The following is a 6386-nucleotide window of genomic DNA, read 5'->3' as shown; positions in this document are numbered from 1 at the left end:
CTTTGCATATTATCTTTAGTCTTCTTTTATTGCTGCAAAACCTCCTAACCCTCTGATTACCTCTGTCTCTTCTCACTGGCTGCTAGGTTTTAAGCAACAGGGGATAAATTATTCTGAAACACCATTCAGCCATGTCTGAAGTCAGGAAAGGAATGTAGATTGTGGATGTTTGACTGTGAATTGATACATTGGATATACTGAAGAAACAATCTCAGCCACACTCGAAGAAACCTGAATACCAGTGACAGAAATGTGATTCTACAAATGTGTGAGGAGTTAATTTAAAAGGAATCATTTTCCTCATTTAAAAGTTATTAGAAATCCTCTACATGTGTGCCCAAAGAATCTACCGGTTATTGTGTGGCAAAGGGTGTTAAGATCCAGGCAGCTTTTTCCAATGGTTCCATAAGAGAATTAAGCTCTATAGAAAACGAGTTGAGTGGCTACTTTCTCATTTCTCTCATGATAGTCTTAGCTAGTGTCATTCTAGATGCATAAGAAATATGTCCATTCGTTACCTACAACAAATGCCTTAGGATGGTGGTTCCCCTCTTTTTGATAATTCTTCCAAATTAGGAAGGACCCCTAAGAGCTGTTCTACATGTGTATTATATCTATCAACATTTACCATATTAGAAATTAAAAGAGAAATTTGAAACTATTTAATTGGTTGATTTCTTTAAAATAGCAACAATCCCTTTTCTTACTAGTATAATATAATATTTTATGAAAAATAAATTCATTTTCCCAAGCAAAAAATTTTAATGAGAAGAGTGGCAGTACTCTACGTTTTTGCAAATCTCTTTAACAAGCAATAAAAGACAGCTGGATTTTCACATCTGCTTCTGCATTGGATCTGTTTCACTATTGTATACCATGCAGCCTCTAGAAAATTCCCCTGTATTCTCATGAAGGAATAAGAATGAAAAAGTCAGGTTGCATCTTCATATTATTGTGAAAATGGTTTTGACCTTGCAGATCTTCCCAGGGCCACATTTGGGGCCTTGGAGCGGACTGCACAGGTGGACCTGTGTCTGGAGTTCCCTCCGCTATAATTCAGTTCCAAAATGATATATCATGTTGATGGTCAAAATTAAATTGCAGTGTTTGAGGGCTTAATCTTTCTTGGGATCTTATGTGACTTCTAGTTTAGAATGACCTCAGTTACAAACCATCTAGTGCTTAGCTTTCTAGATCTGGCATTGTCTCTCTAACCTAGTTCAGGAGGTTTAGGTTTTCTAATCGTGTCTCTAGGAGTATGATTGCAGACCTTGGCTGACAAAACCAGCCCATGTGATGATTCTCCTTAGGAGTCTCACTGAGAAGGTTTAGGCACCAAAGAATTTCTAGCCTATTCCAGATAACCACAACTTTTCTGGAAAGCCTCTTTCGAATTCTCTCTATGTACAATATTTCAAGAAAGTAGAAAAGGTTATAGGAGAATTTCCTCTCCCCTTCCCCCCTCTGCAAAAAAGAAAACACACTTTTACAATAATCACCTTTTAAAATGGGAAAATACTGTCTCATTTATGAGGTTGCCAGAATTCTCCTCATCAGGGCTGATGTGCTTTCAGCTGCAGAAGCCCGAGACATGTTTGGTTTACCATGTGCTCTAGTTTGCTAGCTGCCAGAATGCAACACACTAGAGAAGGATTGGCTTTTAATAAACGGGGATTTATTTTGTTAGTTCTTCAAAGGAAAGGCAGCTAACTTTCTGCTGAGGTTCTTGCTTACGTGGGAAGGCACAGGGTGATCTCTGCTGACCTTCTCTCCAGGCCTCTGGGTTCCAACAACTTTCCTCGGGTGATTCCTTTCTGCATCTCCAAAGGCCTGGGCTCAGCTGCAAGTGCTGAGATGAGGTATGCTGAGCTTCTTGGGCTGTGCTACATTGAGCTCTCTCATTTAAGCACAAGCCAATTAACTGAAACATCATTCATTGCAGCGGACATGCCTCATAGCCAACTGCAGATGTAATGAGCATCAGATGAGGTTCATGTACCATTGGCTCATGTCCACAGCAACAGAACTAGGTGCCTTCATCTGGCCAAGTTGACAACTGAACCTACCTACCACACCATGTGTCATGGACAAGTGTCAGACATACTCATTTGCAGAACAAAAAGCACAGAAAACATTCCACAGGGAGAGCTGCATTTTGGGAAGGTTGAATGGAGCCTTAGGGTGATGGGGCTGGGGGCTGCTGTGTGGGTCCCTCCACCCAGGCAGGCCCTCTGCCTGGCTCCTGGGAGCTGCCATGTTAAAATATCACTTGAAATTCAAATTCCTTGTGAAATGCCAAGAAAATAGGGGTCAGGGAGCTGCTGATGGAGAGTCCAGGGAAGGGGCTGGCACCATGTCACCCTGAGGACTTAGAAGCTGCTAATGGGTGGCAAGAAAATGATCAGCAGCAGAAATGGCAGCAATGACCTGCATAGCATTTTAAAAAATATGTTGAGATACTGATGGGGTCAGACAGTCATTACCTGTGTTTTTATCTCCAGATGAGGTTATTACCGAGAGATGAGAAAGATCAGCTTTGATGTGACAGTAGAGCCGGAGTAGGAACAAGACTCTTGAAGTGAAGAAATTCATCAAAATATCATATCACTGCAATGTTAGTGTTTTCCCTTCAAAGATTGAAAGTTCTGCTATCTTTAACCTTAGCTTTTTTTTCAAGTAACTTGAATTCATTCCCCATCACGACTCTGGACATTTTCTACCCTCGTCTTGCCCCAAGCTCGTGCATCGTTCCCCAGACTCTCAGCAGATGCCCTTCCCTGCTTGCCCTGGCTTCCATTCCCTTTTCTCTATTGTCAGTCTCACTTTCCTTGGATCCTGTCAATCTATAAATTAGAAACCAAGGAGAATGCCTCACTTGGCTTTACACCCCATAGACTATTGCTGTCTTGCTCTCCATTCCTTCAGCAGCAGCTTCTTAGGACAGTCCACCCCACTGACTTATCACCCTCTCCCCCAGGCCACCCCTTACCATTTGACTTTGGAAACTCTTTTCTCAGGGATCTCCAAAGACACCATGGCATTCCCCGGTTATGGCACTCCTCCACTTCTCTTGCCTGGGGGAGTTTGTGTGTGTTTGTGTCTTCATGTAGATCTATTTGGACATAAGATTATATGTGCTTGTAGACCTTATTATCAATTTGACAAAGTAGATTTTTCTCCCTCTAAAAACTCATGTAGGGAGAGGGGATATGTTGGAGGAGCTCCAAACCCCAGGTGACACATTAGAACCTGCCACTAGGAGATGAACACAGCTAAAGTAAGACAGATGCAACAATGACTGAATCCCCTGATAAAATCAGAGACTGAAGACTCAGATTAGGTCTCCTACCTTCCCTAGCCACTGGTGTCTGGAGTGTGCCCCATGCTGTCACAGGAAGACTCATCTCACCAGGCATTATGTGGGGTCTGGGCTCTCCCTGCAGACCCAGCAAGGCAGGGGGGCTCCTCCACACATGTGCACAGACATTTGACAAGATCCTCTCCTGTAATGGTGATGGCACGCTCTTGGACATTATGTAGAAGATTAAACACTGCCAGTGAGCTCATTAAATGAAGTTTTTAAAAATACCAATCTCAGCAATGGAGTGGGTGGCTAATTTCCTGACTCACCTATTCAACTCATTTTTGGGCCCAGCAAATACTCCCTCTGGTAGGACACACTGCTTGACTTTATTTCAAACTGTTCCCTTTCTTCTCAGGGTAGATGGGAATGCACAAAGTAATAGCTTTCTCTTTCATGGGGGATATTGTTTATGAAATGAAGCTCAGTTTTCTGTGCAAAAGGAATCATGGGAATGTCAGAGCTAATTTTTTTTTTTTTGGCATGGGCAGGCACCGGGAATTGAACCCGGGTCCTCAAGCATTCTTGCCTGCTGAGCCACTGTAGCCCGCCCAATGTCAGAGCTATTTTAAACAAAAAACTGGCTATTCAATGACTACAGGCATACAGCTGTCATTGAAAAGATAAAAGTCCACCCCCAGGGCAAGCAGAGATCAGGATAGGGAAGCTGGGAAGGGAACCCAAGGTTTTATACCTCTATTTACTGGCCCAAAAAGCCTCTCTGGGGGTGAAGATGAGCTGCAAATCATCCCAGAGCTTGGAAATACAAGTAGCTACAGGCCCTAAAGTCAACAAAACAGCTTCTATGATGGGGCATTCTAGTTTAAGAACAGCTTTCTTTTATTCCAAAGAATCCTAGAAAAAGGAAAATGCTGTTAATTAAAACCCCCAATGAAAACCTTTTGCTTTTAATCCTATGCCCTGTCTTGACTCTTCCAAAGGTAAAAGAGACCCCTTCACAGAACTACTTGCTGCCCCCACACCCCAACCCCTGCCACCTGCAAAGGCTGTGGACTCTGACAAATGTGACCAGTTACCTACCAGGGAAGAGTAGATTGCTGCCATTTAACTTATTATGATCAAAGGTCTATTCAGCCAGAATAATGAAACCAGTGGCAAGCCTGGTGAAATGGGATCTGGCCAATTGTCATGCCAATTCATGACATTTTGTTTCTGTTGTTTCTGCTATCTGGTTGTTGAGGTCAGTATTCCTCATTCTAGTAAATAAAATCTGTTTACAGAAATTCATAATGCATTGGCTTCCAGCTGGCATTGTGTTCATGCTTAGTACCAGGTCTGTAAATGTGCCATGTGTTTTTCCTGTTCCTTTCTCTCCATCCACCCCTTAGCTGTAGTATCCCCAGAGCAGCTCTTATGCTCTCTCTTCTTTTTCTATGTGTTTTCCCCATGTCCTCTGAATATGCTCAATACCTGCAAATTCCTTCTTCTGCCTTCACTTTGTATAGACCCAACTTTTTATTTCCAAATCCCTTCTAGAAATTTCCACTTGAAATGCACCTGGCTATTTAAGTCAACATTCACAATCATGATTCCCTTGTCAACACACTAATTTCTCTTCTGCAGCCCCGTCTCCCAATCACTCAAGATTCACACTCAGAGTCCCTCCTTTCTTCCTCTCAGGTACTAAGACCCACCAGTTCTCACACACGTGTCTCAGGGTGTTGGCTCTTCTGCTCTGATATCACCACTCATTTGCTCAAAAGACTCACCGTGTCCCGGCGTTGGGCTAGGGGCCAGCGAATGGGAATGTTGGGAACAATGGCAGCTGTTGGACATGCAAGGTGGGCCCAGGTTGGGGGTCCAAACCAGGCCTCCTCCTGTCTCAGTACAACTCATCTCTAGCCTGAGCTATTGGGAAAGTCTCCAGACCTGTGTCCATTCTGCTTTCCACCCTGCTGCCTGAGCTTTATTTCCAGAACGCAAACTAGATTGTGTTACACATCTGATTAAAGTTCTCTCATGATGCAATACTGCAGCAGGACAAGCTCTAAACCTTTTCTGGGTGCATGGGCTGGCGTCAACCCCAGGTCTCCTGCACCGCAGGCAGCGTCAGACCAGCAAACCACGCGGGCACCTGCAAGCTCCAAACTTCTTGATCCCACTTACAGAACCTTCAAAATCTGGTCTCAACCTGCCTTTTTTTTCTTCTCTGTTAACACTCTTTTATATAATCAGACCTTTTCTCTCCCACTTACTGTTAAAAAACTCCCTGTGTAATGTACCCAAAATTGTCCAGGAATAATTGTTTCATGTTCTAAGTTGTTAGAGCTCACATGCTTTTCCTGTAGCATTTTTTAGACACCATTATATTATTTATTTGGGATCTCTGGGAAGAACAGTCTTCTTTTTTTAAAACTGTATCAGTATCATTTCAACCACCCATTTTCCCCCTTTGGTAATTAATTCAATTGATCATTTTCCTAATGATTGCTGTTCACACTTTACATATCTGTCACAAATATCAAGACACTGAATAGTTTGTATGACCCTTAATAATCTACCTGTGACTGCTCGCTGCCCTGTGACCTGGCAGCAGCTCACACACCTGCAGGGTGCACGGTGGCCACGCAGTGGCTGTGGGACACATGCTTTCTGAGCCCACTCTCAGCAGCACTGCATCCATCTTCACACAGGCTCTGACCCAGCTCCCCTCAAAGAGGTGGGCCACGGCCACAGCATCCATCTGTCCATCCACCCATCCACTTGGTCACTCATGCTTCAAGCACTTCCTGTGTGTTTGCTGAGCATTGCATTATGTTTGATGAGCCTGGTCTCCAAGGAGCCCATGGTCCCTTCTGTGACACGGTCTGTGGTTTGACCCAAATGCTACAGCATAAAGGACTGAGGAGGGCCTGATGAGGGGGTCGAGGGATGCTTGGGAGGGCATTAAAGATGGAATAAATAGGCATATATATACTTTGCACCATGAAGTGTGTGTTTATACATTTGAGAATGGGGAGATGGTAGCAGGTGGATGAGGAAAAACTCACTCCTCATAGAAAGA

General features: G+C 43.6%; 1 long non-coding RNA gene across 2 annotated transcripts; it reads right to left on the bottom strand.

The window, feature by feature from the left end:
• Positions 1 to 2280: 2280 nt before the first annotated feature.
• On the bottom strand, positions 2281 to 6122 carry LOC143686148 (uncharacterized). 2 transcript variants are annotated; one of them, XR_013176935.1, is made up of 4 exons: positions 5928 to 6122; positions 4056 to 4216; positions 2990 to 3112; positions 2281 to 2572 (listed from the first exon to the last, which is right to left on the bottom strand). It is a non-coding gene; the product is annotated as an uncharacterized LOC143686148 (long non-coding RNA). The 2 variants fall into 2 exon arrangements; XR_013176934.1 differs by lacking the exon at positions 5928 to 6122 and having other exon boundaries at positions 4056 to 4626.
• Between the last annotated feature and the right edge of the window lie 264 nt (positions 6123 to 6386).

Source organism: Tamandua tetradactyla, chromosome 6, assembly GCF_023851605.1.
Source record: "Tamandua tetradactyla isolate mTamTet1 chromosome 6, mTamTet1.pri, whole genome shotgun sequence".
NCBI classification, from domain to species: Eukaryota; Metazoa; Chordata; class Mammalia; order Pilosa; family Myrmecophagidae; genus Tamandua; species Tamandua tetradactyla.
Note: the sequence above shows the minus strand (reverse complement) of the source record. Positions and strands in the feature narration are given on the sequence as shown.